The 22,566-nt window shown below is 40.3% G+C and overlaps 1 protein-coding gene across 9 annotated transcripts in view; it reads left to right on the top strand.

Annotated features, from left to right (window-relative positions):
* The window catches only part of BCL11B (BCL11 transcription factor B), a 191,708-nt gene that overhangs the window by 63,540 nt on the left and 105,602 nt on the right, over positions 1-22,566 (top strand). The window lies entirely within an intron of this gene.

The following is a 22,566-nucleotide window of genomic DNA, read 5'->3' as shown; positions in this document are numbered from 1 at the left end:
TTCTGAACTGGAATGTTTTTCTACATATTCAGTTGTCACTATAGCACAAAACTTTCAAGCTTGTTCATGATTGGCAATTAGGCTATTGGGAGCTTCAGGCAGCCGTCCTGCGTATTTTATTGTAAGTTTTGAATGCTCTGCGGACAGCCAACTTAGTTTATGAAGAAATAAATAAATGCAAGAAGCATTCAGATAAGTAGAGAAATTTGGCTATGGACACCAGCTCTTGCATAATTTAATTTGAGATATAATTTAATATCGCTAGTAATTGGTAGTGTATATGGAGCAGTTCCCTTGCCACTTGTGATTTAGGGCTTTTCCATGCTCCACAGTCATTCCAGCTACCGCTCACAACTTCTGGCATCTTTCTGGAGTCAGAAGACTGAAAGGGAATGGAGTCCAACGTCCCATTCTGAAGCCGTGCACCTCTGTCTAAAGTCATAAGTTCTTTTTGAGAACATTCAACAGGAAGAATGTTCTCTCATAGCTGCAGGCCATGCATCTCTGTGTTAAATTCTTATAGATCACAAAGATTTGCATAAAGTCTCTTTCTAAGTGTTTTAGGACAAAATTCACTGTTGTATGAGCAAATACTGATTAACACAGCAGAGCTTTTCCTCCTCCCTCCTCCCCTCATACCTCTGTAGGTTCTCCAGACTCTTTAGATAGGGGTTAGATGCAGAACGCTCTCATGCAGCGAGGGAACCCTTTCTACTGAGGAATGCCACCCTGTGAGTGAACAGACATGACTGAACGCTTCAATTTAAAAATATTTTTGCTTTTCCTAGTGTAAATAAATCTAGTGACTCAATACGCTCTGACTTCAGTCTTACTGGCTGTGACATATGGAACTTAGTCTTATACTCATTTAATTAGAAGAATGTCCCACTACATACAGTGGTGCGTATTTCATAATAATCATAAGTTAGGAGTACAGCCTTTGTTGGCTATTTCACTTCTTCTGTAATAAGCCTTTTAGTTTATTAAAAAGGTGCCTCTGAGTAATTGAATAGAAGTTGTCCATAATTTTTTCCACAAGTATTGACAAACCGTGCAAGAAGCTGGCACCACCAAAGATGAGGCATTTCACCTTCTGTGAATGTCTCTCACAACATGGTACCTGTTCTGTTTAGACATTCTGTAGTTTATAGCAGGTACAGTTAAGATTTGCTACCCTGTTTTCCCGGAAACAAGACCTAACATGAAAATAAGCCCTAGTATGATTTTTTGGGATGCTTGTAATATAAGCCCTAACCCCCAAATAAGCCCCAGTTAAGTGAAACCCCGCTCTCCACCATTGTGCAGCATTGTGCAGCAATCAGAAGAAGATGACATGACTATAAAACATCCCCTGAAGATAAGCCCTAATGCATTTTTGGAGCAAAAATTAATATAAGACCCTGTCTTATTTTTGGGGAAACACAGTAACTAAGATGCACATGCAACTTTACATATTTGGAACTCCTCAGTTTAGTTGTGCTTTAATATAACTTGTTTAATTCTGTTTTAATATGTATTTTTATTTGTATTTGCATTTCAAGTGTGTTGTGAGCTACTTTGGGTCCTAGTTCTAGAGGAAAAGCCATATATGCATATACTGTATAAACCTACTTACATCACTGCCACCCTTTTTCATGAATTGTCTTGGTTTTTAGCTAAATGTAATAATTTCCTTCTGCATGTTCTTGTCTTTGAGCCTCTTTGTCATCTTTGTCACAATCTTGTCAGTTGTTTCCATTCAGTCATCATCTTATGTGAATGGTGCTTTCTAGATCTGAAAACAGTATTATAAATAATGTACCACCAGAGCTGAGCTGAGCTAAGCTGTTGCCTTGCAGATTATGGAGCAATGCTTGGTACAACTTAAAATGCACTGGACTGATGCACCGGCAGCAGACGTTTTCAATGGAAAGCCCATACTTCAAGCATTTGTGTAACACACATGGCATACAGGAGGTGACAGATTCAATCCATAGCATCTTTAGTTCAAAGTGTCAAGTAACAGCTGGTGGGAAGGACTTGAGTTTGAGACTGTATTAAGCTCTGCTGCCAACCAAATATTGTAGGTAATATTGTGCCAGTTATAGAAATAGTCTAACCTGATATTCGGCTGGCTCCCTGTGTTCAAGTAGTATTCCTGGAAATAAGTCCATAGCTTCCGTTGAAGATAATTGATTGAGGTGGAATGATCATAAGACTCTAGAAGCTTGAACAATGCTTTGTATAGGCTGGCTATAGATCTCCACACAGTTTACCAGTCTTTTTTAAAAAAAACTATGCCCCATTTTGATACACATAAACAATCATATTACTGTCCTTCAAAACTACCTTCTGTAATAATTCTGTTTAAAATGGGAAATATTGCAAATAAAAAAGACATGAAACGGATTTGTAGATTGAGAGGGGAAATTATATTGGCCAGTGTCCTGCTGAGCTTCCTCTTAGTGAAAAGTCTTGCCAGCGTGGTAACTCAGAATCATGCTGCTTGCACAGGCATTGTCTTTAGGCAAGCTAAGGGTGGGTTTTACTTCATAGAGATCATTGCTTGCACAATGGCAAAGCTTGCACATCTAATGCAGCCTAATACATGCCAGCTGAGTAATGCATATAGCTGCATTACTAGGCTGGCGGGATTTTCTGCTCAGTGGATACTCAGTAGGATGCAGGCCATTGATCTTTATATTTTTGGACATTAATTAAAGTTAAGAATTTTATTTGCTTTAGTAGGTCTCAGTGGCACACAGTAAAATGTACAGTTAGCTTAACTTAGAGATGAAGAAAGATAAATGTTGGATAATAGATGCAAGAAGCATCATACTAACAAAGCTATAGGTATAAGGTTTTTTTTCCTTCCCTCTCCCCCGACTATATTATTGAACTATATTTTTTCAGAATCCACACATGCCTCCTCAGGGTGGGAGCAAGCCCCAGTGATTTAGAACACTGGTTCTTAACCTTGGGTTACTCAGGAGTTTTGGACTGCAGCTCCCAGAAGCCTTCACCACCAACTGTGCTGGCTGGGGTTTCTGGGAGTTGCAGTTCAAAAACATCCGAGTAACAAAGGTTAAGAACCACTGATTTAGAATACTGCCTTGGAACATGCCCCAGAATCCTTACCGATACACAAGAATTCTGCAACTTATGTGCAGAGAAAAAACAGCAGATAAATTGTTGTGGAGTAAGTCTCTGAAGTTAGAAAGTCTTGAACTGCTGAGTTGTGATTCATGAAATGGCCCAAAATTGTTCTATAGTGTACTTCTTTTAGTCAGTTAGCTATGGGAGTGTTTCCCAACTTTGGACTGCAACTCCCAGAACCCCCAGGCACAGCTGGTGGTGAAGGATTCTGGGAGTTGCAGTCCAAGAACATCTAGGTTACCCAAGGTTGGGAACCACAGAACTTTGACATCCTACCTGTACTGTATGTATCTGTTTCATTTATTTTCTGAACTGTGTGTCCTTGATGAAAACATATAGAAGTCCAAAGAGGTTGAGAACCAGTACTGCAGAACAAAGTAAAGCAAAGCAAAGTTAGAATGAAATGAAATAAAATAAAATAAATACAAGTTGAAACCAAGAGCCCACAAATTATAAATTAAAAATAAAAGAAGGAAAGAGCTAAAAAAAAAAATTAAAATGCGAAGATGAGAATTTTCTGTAATGCTTTGAGTTTTAGTTCTAGGATAAAGGCCAGAAATGGGAGATTAAAACAGCCTTCATCCTTCATGTGAGCCTTTCTGGGGAGAGCATTCCATGAGATAGGTGCCGGCATAGAAAAGTCTGTCTCTAGTTTTGTCTATTTGCCTTACCTCATTTGATTGGTGCACTAAGAGAAAGGCCTCCAGTGATGAGTTTAAGATCAAGTTAAGTATGCTTGGGAGGAGACATTATATCAGGTAAGATGGCCCCGAGTTGTTTAGGACTTTCAGTGTTAAAACCAGCATTTTGTCAGCAAATGGGCTGGCAGCCAGCAGGGATGGGAAGTTACTGGTAAAGTTAATGTTCTGGCCATCCAAATCTGGATTTAAAGAATTTTCCCAACAGCAGTGCCATGTTTACTGATTTGCAGCCATTGAAACGGGAAGATATGTGCAACTTGCGCAAGGCTATGTCTCTTGACAGAGACATAGCCTTGCACAACATAGCCGCCTAGAGTGGTCCATTGGTCCAGATAGGCGGGGTACAAATAAAAAAAAAGATTGCAGTTGGTGTCTCAGTCTAAGCTAAAAATAACCACCAAGGCCACTTCTGCCTCCAATAATGTTGTTGTGTCTAACTAAGGACACTGAGAATCTGTAAGGACACTTCGGTAGAGGGAGTGTGAAGCTTTTCTAGAACACGTTGAGTGCGACAACACTGGGCAGATGAGCTATTCATCTACAGTCTGGGTACATATATCTGTACTCTTATAACAAAGCTGTGGTCCCTTCTTTTGAAATCAGGTTTTGGAGCAGTTGTGGTAGAAGGTTAGATGGTGTTTAGAAATGAGTTGCCAAGGATGTACAAGATGCCACTGGTGACCTTGGTCATGTCATTTTAGCCTTGTTCGTATGAAGCAAAATGTGCAGCACATTTTAAGAAGATTATAGAAATCTGTAATAAACAAGACATGTACTGTATAATATTTAAAAGTGTGCAGTTAATATTCTTTACCAACTGATATCTTCATTCAGTTTTCTGGACCTCGTATTATGTACAAAGATGTGGACGTATGAGGTTCACACCAAGAAATCATTTGCATATACAGAACAGCTTCATTTACTAACCTCACAGAGATGTTTTAAAGCTAAGTTCATTTAGGCTCATCCAGCACTTGAGCATCCTTGAACAGAAGCCATTAGAGGAATGAAAAACTCATTGGTATCAATTATTATTAATGAATTAGCACTCAGTATCTCCCTGCTGGTGGGCAATGAGAATTTTCCATGCGTATTTTGGTGGGGCTTAATCGGAAAAACTGATTTTTAAAAAATGAAAACAGTCCTAGTTATCTTCAGATTGCTTCTGTACTTTGGGACACACTGTATCTAGAGCTCACTGAAATATCATTATGGCTTGATAATGGGCAGTAGTAAAATGAAAAACAAAAACAGTTCTAAAGATATAAACATTTATATGATTTTACTTTAAAGTATTTAGTTGCTACTTGCTTCATGAGCTTTGTAGGTCTGTGTTCTTATTATAATGTATATATATAAAACAGACAAAAGGCAGGATTCATATTTGGTGTAGAGTAGAGACTAAAACTAGAACTTCTAAAAGAGCTAAATGTATGTTAAGGCTGTAAATTTATATTCACATCAGTCAGTTAACTAAAGAAGGTATATTGAAACATCACAAACATCTTGAGCCACTGTCAAACGGATTTAAACACTGGACCAAGCCATTCATGTAGTAGTTGTTGTTGTTTAGTCGTTAAGTCGTGTCTGACTCTTTGTGACCCCATGGACCAGAGCACGCCAGGCCCTCCCGTCTTCTACTATCTCCCGGAGGTACACTATTGAAAATCATGTAGATACACTACTGAAAATATTTAACACTGTGTGCATAAATCAAAGATTGGAAAAGTAACTTTTTGGGGATTACAGTTCCTAGAATTCTCAAAGCAAGCTGGCTGGCAACCACGTGAGCTGGAAACCCGTGGGAAACATACTTCAAAAAAGCAAGTTTTAGCATAAACGAAGCAAGCCTGGTCTATAGAAACTGCAGGTCATGTTGATTCGGGACTGTGTTACTTCTGATTGTGTATATGTGTATGTCCGTTTGTGTGTCCGTGTGTCCGTTTGTGTGTCCGTGTGTCCGTGTGTGTGTGTGTGTGTGTGTGTGTGTGTGTGAGAGAGAGAGAGAGAGAGAGAGAGAGAGAGAGAATGGTGAGTTTATGTGTATTAAAAATGGATAGATAAAAAGCTAGCGTGGTGTTACTTATTCATTTACTAACTATGGAGTACGTTTATAGCCTAACAGACCACTAGAAAGTAGTGCTTAAGCTGGCATACAAACTTTACACACACACTATCTCTCTCTCTCTCTTTCTGTCTCTGGTTCTCTGAAGTAAAATGTATCACTTTTGTTATTTTAAAAAAAATCTCTAGAAAAAAATTGACTGTGATGTCGAAAAGAAGAGATCTAAAATTTTCATTTTTTCCTTGCAGCTCATCAAACAGATGCATCTGCATATCCTTTCCAAAATGAAGATGTTATGCTTCATATTGTGTATTACCTTTGAGTTGACTGAGAGTAAAGTAAGCTTACCTTTTAAAAAAAGTAAGAGAGCCCTTTCTAGCTCAGCCAGCGTATATGATTTACAAAATATATTTATAAATGAACAGACATCTTTGTGGATACTCATAATCCAGGGAGTAACTAGACAGTAAAATTATCCCAGGTTGGATTGGGCTAATCAGGGTATCTTGAAAGTGTGGTGTGAGATTTAGAACGATCTTTGCATCAGCACACAAGGATTGGACGGTTTGGGAACAGGAGGCAACACCCAACCTCAGAGTGACCCCATTTAACCCATTCCTCCTTCTTAGCTGCCATGCTCAAGTATCCTCTCCTGTGTTCCCCTCCACAGAGAGCAGAGGAAAGCTAGATCCCACCCCACCCCCATCGTTGGTAACTGACATATCACTGCAGCATCTTGTCACTGAAGTGAAACAGCACTGATTAAAAAGAAAAAGAAACAAGATTATCCTCTTTTTTTTCCACTACCTCATTTTATGTGTCCCCCTCTGTGGGGAATGAGGGAAAGCTATATTTTATTTTTGCTTTTACTGATTGGCAAGTGATACAACACTTCATTGGTTTCCCACCAAAGTGAAATAGTGCTGGATTGTAAAGGTGAGAAAAAAGATTACCTTCCATGTTCTCTCCTGTCATTCCAAAATATAGGGAGCAGGAGAAAGCTGGACAACCCTGCCCCCCATTTATTGTTAAGTGATGTATCAGTTCATTGACTTGCAACCCAAGTGATATATTACTGAATTGTTGGGGGAAACACCTACCAGTATCGCCTTGGTTCAGTACTGGTGATTACACATGCCAGAAACTGTACTAAAACGGATCGTACTTGGGCTAAAAAAAAAAATCCACAGTAGACTCTTCCAGTAACCTGAAAAGGTGCAGGTAGGCATGGATAAAGGTTGTGCTGGTTCATAATTGCCTGTACATCATGTGGTCACTGGAAAATGGAGTGAACCAGCCTGTTCCCAAAGCGGTCCAAAATGCCAGATAAAGCATTGTCTGATTTAACTCAGTCTAAGCCATCATGTTTGCATGTACATCTTCTGCAAAGGTTACAGCTTCATGCTTAGTGTATTATTTGAGAAACGCCAGACAGAGAAATCTCAGTTATTTCTTAAAGTAATACTTAGGAGCTTGTAAGCTGTTGGAATTTGGGCATTCTGATCCAGAAAAAATCTAGCCTGAAATGTTAAAGCCCTTACCCTTTGATATGCAGTGGTGCCTCGCTTGATGAGGATAATTCGTTCCGATTAAATCGCTGCTAAGCGAAATCCTCGTTAAGAGAAATGAAAAAGCCAATTGAAATGCATTGAAACCGGTTCAGTGCGTTCCAATGGGCTAAATAAATCAGCATCCAGCGAAGATCCTCCATAGGGCGGCCATTTTCAGTGCCTGTAAAGCAAGGAATCCATCCTGAAAACACAGTGGGGAGCCATTTTGCACAGCGGGTTGCCATTTTAGAGCTGCCGATCAGCTGTTTCAAAATCGTCTTTTAACGGAAAATCGGTTCCTGAAGCAGGGAACTGATCATGGTTAAGCAAATTTTTACTATTAAAACATCGTTTTGCAATCACAAAACTTCATCGTCAAGCGGTTTCATTGTTTAACAAGGTAATCGTTAAGCGAGGCACCACTGTAGATTCATGGAATTTTGGAGTCTGATTACTCCCCCCTCCCACAAGGATGTTTCATTTTTGTTTGCATGTAAGAGATCAGGTCTTTTTTCAGGAGCTCCAGAGTGCACTTATCCATGCGTCATTCAACTTCTCTCATTTAACCCTGCCAAAAATTTGATATCGTCAGCTACTAATTGTCAGTATTTGAATTGAAGAACCTATTTTTGGCAGATAATGCCATTATTATGTGGTTCAGTATGAATCTTTAATGGAGTTGTTAAATTGTGAAAGTTTGAATTCTTCAGACATTATATAAGGTAGTAGATTTTTAAAGTCCTAACCTTTGAGTCCCATCTAAATGCAGTGGTCCATCAGGAAATTCAGAAGTGCAGGGATTCAAGATGACAGTCCCCATAACTATGCTACCTAGAAGAGTCCCAGAATGAGAACAGCTGTGTTGATTTATATCAGTGACCAGGTTCCAGCAGGAATAGCTTCTGTAAAGCCCTTATCTCTTTAATAGCTAAAGACTAAAGCCTCTGCTAAAATCCCTAAAACAGCTTATTCAGGATCAATCTACCACAAAGTACTGTACTTTACAGTATATCAGTGATATGTCGAAGTAGGATACTATTGCTGGGAAGTTTCATTTTTGCCTGCAACTAGTGTGAGGACTTTTTTTTAAAGGAAAAGGGGCAGTCTGGGAATGGGAACATATACAAACGATTCATCACCTCTGCTGGTAAAAAGTCCCAGCACAGCATCACTCCACTACAACACTGCTGTTGATACAGTGATGCCCCACATAGCGACGTTAATCCGTTCCGGATTAATCGTTGCTATCCGGAAACATCTCTAAACGGAACTAAAAACCCCATAGGAACGCATTAAACTTCATTTAATGCGTTCCTATGGGGCCCAAACTCACTGTTCAGCGAAGATCCTCCGTAGCGCCGCCATTTTCGCCACCTCGGTAAGCGAGGGCAGCGCGCGAAAATGCTTGCAGCGGTCATTTTGGGCACCCGGCGGCCATTTTGGAACTGCCGATCAGCTGTTCTAAAAACATCGCAATGGGAAGATCGGTAAGCAACCACAAAAAAATATGCGGATTTGTCGTTAAATGGTGCGCTCATTATGCGAGGCACCACTGTATGTGTTTTTGATAGCTAAACATGATACGCTGCCTTATGTTGACCCTAGCTATCTTGCCTGAGATTTTTCTGTCGTTGCTCTCCAATGTTTGTGTTGCCACCACCCCCCCCCCAATTCTGCAACCTAGGATCCTCTTTACCAACACTAACAAAAGAATAAAACTTTGTTGTTGTGGGTTTTTCAGGCTGTTTGGTGTTTGGCCTTGTTCTGGAGGTTTTTCTTCCTAACGTTTCACCAGTCCCTGGTTGGCATCTTCAGAGAACAGAAGCTAGAACTCTGTCTGTGGTCTGGTGAATAAAACTGTGTTTTGCTTAGGGACAAGAAAGTATTTCATTAGATTTGCCAGCTTTTACAAAAGTAACAGTTTAGCATCTCACAGAGTTTATTGCAATAAGAAATGCACCTTTTTGCGTCTCTGATATTTCAGGATACAAAGTATATATTCCCTCATTAATCTACAATCCATCCCTAAGTTTTGGTGCACATTTGGAATGTAACTCTAGGGTCTGAATCTATGTGAAGTTGTGCACCTTTCACCTTTCATAGATATCAGTTTGTCAGAATTCCCCAGGAAAAGAATAGTAGATTGAGATGTATAAAGCACAGAATTCAGCTTTTTCACGGCTTTGTTGTAGTTGTTTTTAACCCATAGATTTCTAGCCCTTATGACAGCAAACACGTGCTTTATAATGTGTGTTTATGGTCTGCTAAAATCCTGGTAACCAGAGAAATAGCTGACTGCCAGTCACTAGCAATACCAGAATAAATTATGCCAATTCATTTTGTTCACATATTCTTTGTGAATTGCAAAATTCAGCTTTTCATAGCAAAAGAACTGGGGTTGCCTGGAGAACAGAATATTCGTAGATACAACCCACACTTCTTAAAAAGTGAAGTTCCACTCATGATATGTACTCCAGTTGCAGAAGGGGTGAGAGGCAATTCTTTCTTCTCCCTGCAACCCTGTCTTCTAGAAAGTTCCTTACCCCTCTGGCACAGCTTCTGGGAAAGGATAGGATGTTTGCAGGCCAGCTGACGGAAGTCATCTCTTGCCCATTCTCCTTTAGGATTCTCTGTTGGATTTATGTCCCTTCTCAAGGAAGAAGGATCCCTTCATTTCATGGGAAGGCTTGTGAGGCTCCATAAGTGCAGAGTATACAGTTGTGTTCAAAATTATTCAACCCCCAATGCTGTAAAGGGGTTTAGGGACTATAGTGTACATTTGGAATTGTATTCAGAATGAAATCCTACAAGGACGTTTTAAAGAACCAAATGCAACTAAAATAACATCAATTGTTTATGTAATACAGTAGTAAATGTTTCTTTTGTGGTTTCTTCATTGCCACAATTATTCAACCCCTTAAAGACTACCACTCTGAAGAAGAGAGGTTCATTCAGGTGTTTTCGATCAGGTATTGAAAACACCTGTGGATGTCACCGAGCACCAATCAAGCATAATAAGCACCAATTAGGCAGCTTTAAAATGACTGTGATACTCAGCTCCTTCTAGACATTTACTGATGTGGTTACAAACATGGTGAATTCAAGAGAATAGTCCAGGAAGACAAGAGAAGAGGTGATTTGTCTTCACAGGAAGGGCAATGGCTATAAGAAGATTGCAAAGAAGTTAAACATACCAAGAGACACCATAGGAAGCATCATTCGCAAATTCAAGGCAAAGGGCACTGTTGAAATGCTACCTGGTCGTGGAAGAAAGAAGATGCTGACTTCGACTGCTGTGCGCTACCTAAAGCGTAGAGTGGTGAAAAGTCCCCGTGTGACTGCTGAGGAACTGAAAAAAGATTTGTCAGATGTGGGTATAGAAGTTTCAGCTCAGACAATAAGGTGCACACTGCGTAATGAAGGTCTCCATGCCAGAACCCCCAGGTGCACCCCCTTGCTGTCTCCCAAGAATAAGAAGAGTCGACTGCAGTATGCCAAAAGTCATGTGGGCAAACCACAGAAGTTGTGGGATAGTGTTCTGTGGACTGATGAAACAAAATTAGAACTGTTTGGGCCCATGGATCAACGCTATGTTTGGAGGAGGAAGAACAAGGCATATGACGAAAAGAACACCTTGCCTACTGTGAAGCATGGCGGAGGGTCAATAATGCTTTGGGGCTGTTTTGCTTCTGCAGGTACAGGGAAGCTTCAGCGTGTACAAGGTACCATGAATTCTCTTCAGTACCAGGAAGATATTGGATGAAAATGTGATGCAGTCCGTCACACACCTGAGGCTTGGGAGACATTGGACCTTTCAACAGGACAATGATCCCAAGCATACCTCCAAGTCCACTAGAGCATGGTTGCAGAGGAAAGGCTGGAACATTTTGGAGTGGCCATCTCAGTCACCAGACTTAAATCCGATTGAGAACCTCTGGTGGGACTTAAAGAAAGCAGTTGCAGTGCGCAAGCCTAAGAATTTGACTGAACTGGAGGCTTTTGCCCATGAAGAATGGGCGAAGATACCCGTAGATCGCTGCAAGACACTTGTGTCAAGCTATGCTTCACGTTTAAAAGCTGTTATAACTGTAAAAGGATGTTGTACTAAGTACTAAGATTGAATGTCACTTGGGGGTTGAATAAAAACTAATAATGATGTGAGCACAGAAAAGACATTTGTGGTTATTTCATTATAAACTTAAGGTTATATTTCTCTGACCTACAAGTGACTCTTTCATGTAAATGTAAGCAAGATGACTGAATGATCAAAATCAATGTCAAAATGGCCAAAACATTCAATTTCAGTGGGGGTTGAATAATTTTGAACACAACTGTATGTTGTCTGAGTGTCAGGCTTCCACCCATGTCGTGATGCAAACCCATCACCCTGACTGTGTCTTACATAAATGTAAGAGAGGAACTCGAGATCGTATTGCAAATGTCCACTGCCCACTGAAGTGCACCAAAGAATTTCAGATCAGTCTATACTTTATAGACTGTAGAAAAGCCTTTCACTGTGTGGATCTTGAGAAACTATGGGTTGTTCTGAAAGAAATGGGTGTGCGTCAGCACTTGATTGTCCTGTTGTGTAATTTGTATTGTGGACAAGAAGCTACTGTTAGGGCAGAGTACAGAGAGACAGAATGGTTTCACCTAGAAAAAGGTGTCAAAACAAGATAATATCATATGGAAGGCCAGAATAGATTTAGATGAAAGAAGAGTGAAAATTGATGGAATAATCTGAGTAGACTTCGGTCTAGATGGGTGGGGTAATAAATAAATAAATAAATAAATAAATAAATAAAGAAAGAAAGAAAGAAAGAAAGAAAGAAAGAAAGAAAGAAAGAAAGAAAGAAAGAAAGATGTGCAGATGACATCTTACTGGCAGAAAGCAGCAATGACTTGACATGACTTCTGAAGAAATGAAGAAAGTGCCAAAGCAAGAATGCAATTGAACATGAAGAAGACAAAGACCATGTAACCATTTTAATGCTGACAGTGAATAAATTCAAATTGTTAAAAATTTTGTGCATCTCGGTTCAGTCATCAATCCGAATGGAGACTGCAGCCAAGAAATAAGAAGAAGATTGAGACTAGGAAGGGCGGCAATGAAGGGCTAGAAAAGATAATCAAGTTTAAGAATGTGGCACCGGAAACCAAGACTAAGATAATCCACACTCTTGTATTTGGATCACCATGTGTGAGTGTAAACGTTGGACAGTAAAGAAAGCTGACAGGAAAAAATGTTTTGTTTGAAGTGTGTGGCTAATTTGGTGCTTCTGTATAGTTTTGGGTTGTTCAGGTAATTTTTTATTTCATGACTTATAGAGCCTTTTCTGACCATTTGCATTTACTCAGAAAACATTACTTTGGGCTATATTTGGTAATGGTCCCTATTCCTCTACATCAGGAGTCAATGAACACCTTCTAGGATTACATTATGAATGATATCTCAGTTTTTTTTGGGGGGGGGGGGTTGGTAGCTCTGTCAGTTTCTAACCAGAAAATAATAATTAAAAAAAATCCCAATCCTCCTCTTATGGTAGGCTTTGTGAGAAAATGGGCTTTTCGTCTGTGAGCAAACAGTGTATTTAATTATGATTTCCCATCCTCTGATCCAATCTTACTACCCTCTTAGGCCTTTTTTCCACCCTACACTTTTAAAACAAAGCAGCTGATAAAATATTGAACCAATGAATTTTATTTTTATATTTTATCTCTTCTGCTCTGCCCAATTGTATAGATTCAATTGGGTTATCGGCCTATCTTGTTTGTGAAATTTTGTGCTGTCTTTGCTGCACAGGCTGTGACTCCCAAATCTTCTGCAGCTCTATTTCCATATTCCTGCGTGCTTGTTCTTTGTTAATCACTTGGCAAGCGCTTATTTGAATATTAAAAATTTCTTTAATCATCAAAGGCAGGAGCACAGCTTCATGAATATTCATATTTTTTTTCCTCCTCAGACTGGATTCTAGTTCATTACCCTGCAGTAAAGCCAAACAGTCATCAATCGCGCTCATTACTGCCGCTGGCGTTTTGATTGGCTGCCTGCTGCTGGTAGTTTTCTGTCCCCCCCCCCCACCTTCCTGCTTTTCTCTATGAGCTGTCGCATACCTGCCAACAACAACAACAACAACAACAACGAAAAAACCCAACAATACAAGAATATATAGATAGATAGATGGATAGATAGATGTATTCTGGTTGAAAAACAACTCTGCAAACTCATCACATAGTCCTGATCACTCTTCCCCCACTCCATTTCTATTTTATTTTATTTTAAATTGAAAGAGCTATTTTTTTTTAAAAGGGAGAAACTTGAGCTTCAGAGATGAATATTTGTCAAGAGAGTTGACGTAAGTTTCATTTGCATAATGACTTTGTACTTCTGCATTAATAAAATTTGCATATGAAGCCATGTTAATTACTCCTGATCATGCTTTTTGCATTCATGCATAGTAATTTTCTCCGACTTGTGAGAATTAATGTCTTGGCATGGGGGGGGAATAGACGAGGGGGAGGCAGTAAGGGGACTGTCAAATTTCTATGCCAGTGTCCCTCACTTGCAACCTCCCTTCTTCCTGCTCTCAACATTGCTTTTCTTGATCTATGACTCATTTATAGCAAATCAGTAGGAATCCTGGCTATAAAAGAACTGTATCAATTCAGAATGAAATCTTATTCTCCAGTGGGGAAAAAATTGCAAGCAAGTCTAAAAATGTGTATTAACCTGAATAGATTAACTGAAATCACTTGGTGTGTGATCTTGCTTATTCAAAAACTTGCAATATGATTTGAAATATATTGTGGGTTCTGCATAGGTACATCTAAGTGTGCATGGTGTATACACTTTTGGAAACCATGCTACATGTTTTTCTCTGTACCCCTGTGTTTTTTATCGCCATATATACTTGCATTATATGTGTTTTTCCATTGTTCTCTACTTTTATTTAAATCACAGTTATGGAAAACAATCCTCTTTAAAAGAAATTGCCATAAGACAGAGAAATGAATCAGCCTGTTATTTTAGAAAGGCTTTGCCCAATTTCTTTCCAGTGTTTAGCAAAAAGGAGGATCACTGCGGTATGACTCATACAAGTAGACATGCCACAAGGTCAATATAAAAACCTAGAAATAGCAGGAATAATTATGCCTGATCTTTTCTGGAGGGAACGATACAGTGAACATTTCATCCAAGATCCAGGATGGGCACTATTTTTAAAAGACTTCAGTAATTTAACTTCAGATTTATTTTATTTATTTATTTAGTTGTCATCCATCCATCAAATACATCTTTAGGCTTTACCACATGAATACTTACAGAGGAAAAAGCTTGAGAATTTAAAGAGACAATGCAATCCCTTTTTGGACTGGAGTTTAATTCATTGGATAGCCTTGGGCATGCTGCTGACTTATAAGACAAGGGCATTTGCGCATGTGGGAATTGAACCATCTCTTGTTTCAGTTGCTTTGCCATATGACTGTGAATGCTATAGTGACAGGCGTGGTCATTTGCATTACAAATGCCTCTCTTTTACTGTAATTATGTGGTTATAGTGGCTTGATGTTAAGTGAACATAAAGCTAGTGGACAGAGGTTAAAAGGTGATTGAACCCGCATATGTGATGGCAGTACCAAACTGTCTTAACATAGATGGCACATCCGAATATACACACTTACATTCCCTTCAGAGCTCTTTTTCACTGGATGTGTGAGTGAATTCTATGGAACTGAAAGTAATAGTGGGTCCCTATCAGAAACATGTATAAGCAGAGTTGGGCGGGGGATGGCTCACATGGCAGGTCCAGTGGGAGGGCTGCTGGCCCTCCCTCCTGGGTGCCCAGTGACTGAGCAGTCCTGAGAAAATACAGTGGTGCCTCGCTAGACAGTTACCCCGCATGACAGTTTTTTCGCTAGACATTGACTTTTTGCGATTGCTATAGTGATTTGTGAAACAATGATTCCTATGGGGGAATATTGCTGGACAATGTTTGGTCCCTGCTTTGTAAACCCATTTTCGCTAGACGACGATTTTGACAGCTCCCTCCGCGTTTGCAAAACAGGTGTTTTCGGGACCTAAGCTTTGGAAGACAGTGATTTAAACAGCTGATCGGTGGTTCGCAAAGCGGCTTTCCTATGCCGGTACATTCTGTCCAAGTGGGGGCCCACCGGGGCCATGGAAAGCCTGGATCCTGCAAAACAGGAGGGGAGAATGAGACCTGGTCTGGATTGCAGTCTTTTTTAAGGAGAGCCGGGAGGGAGGGACTGAGGTCTGCAGAGAGGTTCCTCCCAGAGCCCTCTTGCGTCTTCTGGCAGTTACACCTCCCGTGCCAGAGTTGGGGTGAGGTGGGCACTGTGGTTCCTGTTGGATGGCAGGGCTGAGGTGACGTAGGATCTGTAGTGGGTTGCACTGTAGGGGCCTCATGGCTCCAGCCCTTTCCATGGTCAGACAGGCTGGGTGGGAGGAGGTGGCTCCTGTATCCCACCTTGTATTTCTGTGGGGGCACAAGAGAAAGGGTTGCACTCCTCACCCACCTCTCAACCCATGCCTCTTCCTCCTCCAGTGATGTTGACCGCTCTTGAGTTTTGTCAGCTCAAGCCCCCTTTGTCCTTGTCGTTGCTTCCCCCCTCCAGCTGCTCCACACCAGGATGTTGCCTTTCCAAGGGCCCAGGAGACTTTTTCCCATGAGCTCCCCTGGGCCTGAGTCCAGACTATCTTCTAGGGGAGCCTGAGGTGACCCTCCCCCTCACATACATATAATACAGTACATTCTGTTTTGGTGATGTGTGAAGCAACTTGAAGTGCTCCAGTCAATAAAATAGACATACCAAAAGTCTAGCTTGAATGGTTTTTGCGAGATCTGGAAGTAGTTTTGCACACAACGTAATTATTCCTGCTGGAACAAAGAAACATGGTGCTTCCACTGGTAAGGTGCTCTGCATCTGAGGATCAGAAACATTTAAAAAAGAGGCCAGTCTTCTTCCTCAGCTCATCTGGAACAAGTGAGAAGGCAGATAAACAAACAAACAAACAGAAACCAGACCGCTGGAACTCCATCCTTGCACAAGGTTTCTTTTTGTTTATTTTTAAATATGTGGGTACGGTTATGCATTAACAGTGTTTCCCACAGTTTCTAGCTATAAATGAAAATAAATGAGAAGCATACCTTAAATGTGGCTACCCAAGTCTTTTGTGTGTAATGTTTTAAATTTCATTTGGATTTTGTGGTTTGACTTTCTTTGATTGCTCTCTCGTTTTTTATGGGGGAGGAAGGGGGAGGGAGTGACTTATGGGAATGGGAGAGGAAGTATGAAAAAATTTTCTTAGATGTTGATAGGTCTCAAACTCCAGGATCCCATATGACCCAGAGATATTTAATCCAGGCCTAGAAACTCTGCTCTATATCTGTTCTTGTTGCAGATGATTGCTGAAAAGGCAGTGTAAAAATACAAGCAATAATTAATAGTTGTAATTCTCTCTCTCTCTTTCTCTCTTTCTCTCTTTCTCTCTCAGTATTTTTTTAAATCTTGTTCACCTTACCAAGAGCTGGATTCATTTTACTGCATGAAGACAGACTATTGAGATTGGTAGTACAGTATTTATGAAAGACTTTCTTTTCTTTCCCTAATGGCCACACAGAAAAGTCAAAAGTGTCAGAGAGATTGTAGTGTTCAAAAGCAGACTTAAATTCAACATAACACTTAACTGGCAGGCTTCAATGAAAAAAAAGGGGGGGGTACTTACAAGAATATTAGATAGCTCCTGATATGACAGACCCTCATTGAACCCTTGTTTCTTTTTCTGAACAAATGAACATGAAAATACTCAACTAAAATAAAATATTATGACTGGTTCTTCTGTTGCAGTAATTCTGAAATTGATTTGACTACAAGAGTGTTGCACTTTTTTGCAGGCTGTGTTGTCCTAAAAAGTACTTTAGTTTGTAGACTAGATAATAGATACTATTCTATACTATAGCATAATAATAGTTCTGACTTATGTGACCCTGTTCAGGATTTTCTAGGTAGAGAGTACTCAGTAGCAGTTTACCATTCCCTTTTCTTCTCAGCTTCTTTTCAAACCTGTTCTTTGTTCCAGACAATCCACCATGTTTCTTTTTTAATCCCTTTTGCTCAGTATAAGAAAAATTATACCATTAAGTTGTTCGTGCTTTGGTGGATGCACACACATCTCCAAAGTGTGGTAAGGACTCTTTTTCCCCCCATCCCCTTTCCAAACAGATAGTCAATATTCTGTACTAGAGATACAGGAATACAAATATCCCCGCAGAATACGAATAACCCTGCACAGGTGGTGTTAACAAAGGTCCAGCCCCATGGGGCTGGACGGTCCACTCATCGATCCACCGCGGACGCAGACAGCACGATTCTACTAACGGCTCCGCAGCGTGCGATCCACTTGCCACTCTGACCTTGTCCTCCCGCCTCCTGCCGGGAATGGTGAGTGGATCGCACACTGTGGAGCCATTTGTAGAATCGCGCCATCTATGTCGGATCGGTGAGTGGACCATCCGGCCCCATGGGGCTGTACCCTCATTAACACCACCTGTGCAGGGATATTCGTATACGAATACAGTGGTGCCTCGCATGACGACGTTAATTCATTCCAGCAAAATCGCTGTTGAACGAAAACGTAATGCGATATTAAAAAACCCATAGAAACGCATTAAAACCCCATTAATGCGTTCCTATGGGCTTGAAACTCACCGTCCAGCGAAGATCATCCATAGTGCAGCCATTTTCGCTGCCTGTGCAGCGAGGAATCCGTCCCAGAAAACAGCGGGTGGCCATGTTTTTTAACTAACGGCCATTTTGAAACCGCCAATCAGCTGTGCGAAAATCATCACTTTGCGATGATCGGTTACCGAAGCAGGGAACCGATCATCGCAAAGCGAAATTCCCCCATAGGGAACATCGTTTTGCAATTGCTTTTGTGATCGCAAAATCTTCAACGTCAAGCAATATCATCGTCAAACGGCGCGCTCGTAAAGCGAGGCACCACTGTACAAATACCCCCATCTCTATTCTGTACTCTATGATAATGATCAGTCTTCATTGGGCTATCTTGTCTTTTGTGAATTTTGCTCTCTTAGATTTCTTTTTCTAAATTATTGCACTGTTTTTGCAAGCATTGGGGCAAAACTGAGCATGGGTGTTGCTACTGCAGCTACCTATGGCACAGGCCATGGGGAACTGACATTGGTGTAAGCTAATGCAGTGATGATTTCATTAGCAGTTGGCAGTGTGGCATGGCTTTTCCTGGGACAAAAGGTGATACAGAATTTTAAACTTCGGCCTTTTTTGAGTGAGAATTCATCAGCTTTTTAAAAAAGCAGCTACTGCTTCAATGAGTGCTAGATACAGAACTAGAACACATAGTCAGTTACTTGGTAAAATTCACCAAGCTATCCAGAGACATAATGAAATGAGCTGTGTTGCTGATGTTTACTTATATTTTTATGTGAGTCATTTGTAATGGACATTACATAGTTCTGGCAATGGATGGTATGAGGAAAAAAGTACTGTACAAGAACACTTTGCTTTTTAAAAAATGTAGGTGAGATGAAAGTCATGTGCTTAATCACTAGCTAGTTTGTTTTGCAACCTCTACTTCATTAGTCCTGGTATTCTTCTATATGCAGGACAGATGTAATCACTATGAAATCTGGAGCTCTGCTAAGGCTGTAAGACAGCAAAAGGAACAAGTGGAATGAACATTCTTTTAAATGCTTTTATAACAAGCATTATTTGCTTTCACACCAAAGAACTACAGTAATAGGGTTAAAAAAAATCTTCCCTTCTTTCTGATGGAGACCCTATGGACATTCTGTGGTGTCATCCTGCAGGATGGAAATTATCTCATCACCAGTAGCTGATTGCTGCTGAATAAAGGCTTACTTTTGCAGCTTCATCACGTTGTGTGCTAGCTCTGTACATCTTGAAATTGCAGAATAATGCCCTTAATCCGTGGTTATTTGCCTCTGCCAGTAGAGTCATTCTAGCTGCGCAGGCAAAACTATGCAACAGGATTTCAGGGTATGAGTGCAGATCCTGTAGTGACTTCACAGTTGGTATGAGAACAATGTTGGAGATATTATAGTATACTGACTGCTGAACTACATAAAATAATTCTATTTTCTACAGGGAAAAGAAAAACGTTGGTGTTCACTATATGAGGTGTCTTTGTCTTTTTTGAGGATAATTGTCTCCATCTTCACATTTTTGGAAGGGAGGTGTCTTCTTCTTAGAACATATTTAGTAATGATTTCAATGATACTGTAACTATTATTATTTTTTTAGCAGTGTGATGTACAAGAAAAAAAAGTATTTTGCTTTTGTTTCTGCTGCCAACGTTTTTGGTGGTACCAAGTGTAGAGCTAAAGTCTGTAAATATATTTTTTCGGTTCCTTTTTGCATAGTCATCTCGTGAGGCTTACAATAATCTTCAACTGCTTTCTGCTTTGGCCTGACACAGAGAAGCTGTAACCCTGACTCTATCAGGGTCAGGCTGGCATCCATTCAGGAACCTGAGGGCTATGACTCAATGTAGGAGATATCTGTTATCCTCCCATTTAATAGAGAGGTGTGGTTTGTGGAGACAATCTCTGCAGCCTTGGTCAGAATAGGCTGGCCTGCATGTTGAGGCCTGCGGCCTTTGTACGCTCTGGCTTCTCCCAGGTCAGATTGGTCCTAACACTAGAGAGACATTTAGCAATAAGAAACAGCCCCTGAAAACTTCTCCAACCTGTTTGTGGGCATGGGAATTACAGTAGGTGGGGTGGGATTTGCAGTTTATCTCTTCAGAGGTTGGAGAAATTCCCCAACAGTTTCTCACCATTGAAGCTCACCATTAACAGCAAAATAGCTGAGTTTCTCCCTCTTTGCTGTGACCTCTCCCCCCCCTTGCTGTTGCTGCAATTAGCAGCAGCTGTAATTGTTCTGGCAACCATTTTGTGTCCTCTCCTGAAGTGTGGTGGTTAGCTTTGTCAATTTGAAGTAATCTCTCGGGTCCACTATAAATTTACTAAAATGAGCCTAGGGCAAGGCCTTATCTCTTTGGTTCATCCCCTTACTTCAGTAGTAGCAGTGGCAGTTGTAGTAATACTGATTATGATGATGATAAAAACAATCTTCACCTACAAACTTGTGCTAAATTTTCCTTAGATAACGTATGCAAAGCTTGTTTGGCGCTCTGGAAAAGCAGTGTCTTAATACTAAATATTATTGTATTCTCGAAGTCTTTTGTGGCCAGGATCCGATGGTTGTTGTGGGTTTTTCGGGCTGTTTGGCCATGTTCTTAAGGTTTTTCTTCTTAACGTTTTGCCAGTCTCTGTGGCCGGCATTTTCAGAGGACAGGAGTCAGAACTCTTGTCGGTTCTCTGTTGCAGATATTATTGTTACTTTGCTGCTTATGACAACTTAGAAGGAAAACTAATGTGATTTCTCCAAGGCCCTATGAATCATCCATGCAATTCTGTTACTCTCTGGAAAGCATTACAGCAATTATTGTGGTGGCCATGGGTTATGTGGAGAACCAACCAGTAACACTTTCCAAGCTTTTTATCCAGCAGACAAGTGTTCAGGCTCCATGGCAGCTAAACCCAACCCACAGTGCCAATAGTAACTGTTCTCTCTCTATCAACCTTTCTCCATTCACAACATCAAATCTGAAAGATACCTTTGAGAACCCTTCTTTACTTGGACGTCCTTCTTAATACATTGAATGATCCTCCTGTTAACTGCGACAAGATAAGCAGAGTTGTTTCTGTATATTTAAACAGCACTTGCCTGCCATCTGTTTTCATTGGTTTGGCACACACAAAGTCGTCTCCAGATTGCAGTGTAGGTACAGTTCCTATCTGTAGCTTCGCTTACCTGTTTGTGCAGCAACTTGAAGTGAAATCAAAAGGTCACAAAGGAAAAAAGAAAAGAATCCCAGGAGTCCGGAGAGTCTATTAATAAAAGGTAAATAAATAAACCTGCTCACAAAAAATGCATAACTTTTATCCTGGATGCTTTGGAACGCAAGCATTTACACCAGGGATTTAGACCTTTCACTTGTGGTTTTGGCAACAGCTTCACACAAATGTTTTGCCCTGGTAGTCTCTTAGCCGTTTAAATAAATGACAAAATCAAACGCCATCCATACAGACAAGAGAGCTGGACACTTTGCCAAGGATGAAGTATGCTGTTGGACTCACATGTGTGGCTATCAAATCAACAAGCCAGCTGTAGTTTTCTAACAGGGAATCTGTGTGTGTGTGTGTGTATGTGTGTGTGTGAGAGAGAGTGAGTGAGTGAGAGAGAGAGAGGATGCTGGTTTCTAATTCCATTGAGCTTATGCAGAGTTTAATCCACATTATTGGTATTTGTGGGCTTGGCAAAATATGCAGAGTAGTCCTCATTCAAAGTGTGCATTTACTTGTTGGTCTATTGTCCATATGAAAGATCCATATACTGTAGATAGAAGAAGATTATAGCAGACTTGTGAGATCTAGTCTAGATACGTATTTTACTTCAGTATTTGGTGATTAGAAACAAGTGTGCAATTGTTGGAGCTGTATTATTAGTATGCAGCTTATTTGTATATTTGCAAAACTTTAATTGTTAATGTCTGTCCTGTGCTCTGTAGTGCAGTCACACTAGAAGTACAGATAAAATAAACCTGCCAGCTGTGAGACTCATAAGTTTATGACAGAAGCTGCTTTTGATTATTAACTATCCGAATTCAAAGGCTTGAAGTAAACACTGTCTGCAACTGGAGTCATAGTTATTGAAAATAGGGTTGTAGCAGCCTGACCGAGTTCTGATTTAACACTGACTGAAAGTTAACGTCACGCGATATGTGTCTGTGTGTACACATTTTTATGCTTTTATTTAATTGCTTAAGTCATAGTGCGACATTCTGACGGCTGCCAAGACAGCAAGTGCTTCCAACAGAGCAGGAACAGAGACTAAATACAGTTTTAAATAACAGATGATTTCTAAGATGTGTGTATTTTAAATGAATAATACATTTTGAGGATGCCATGTCATTTTTCAACTAATGGAGGGAAAGAAAGATTGCTACAGAAATAGACATAGGAAGCAGAAT

Source organism: Pogona vitticeps, chromosome 1 (assembly GCF_051106095.1).
Source record: "Pogona vitticeps strain Pit_001003342236 chromosome 1, PviZW2.1, whole genome shotgun sequence".
Taxonomy (NCBI): Eukaryota; Metazoa; Chordata; class Lepidosauria; order Squamata; family Agamidae; genus Pogona; species Pogona vitticeps.
Note: the sequence above shows the minus strand (reverse complement) of the source record. Positions and strands in the feature narration are given on the sequence as shown.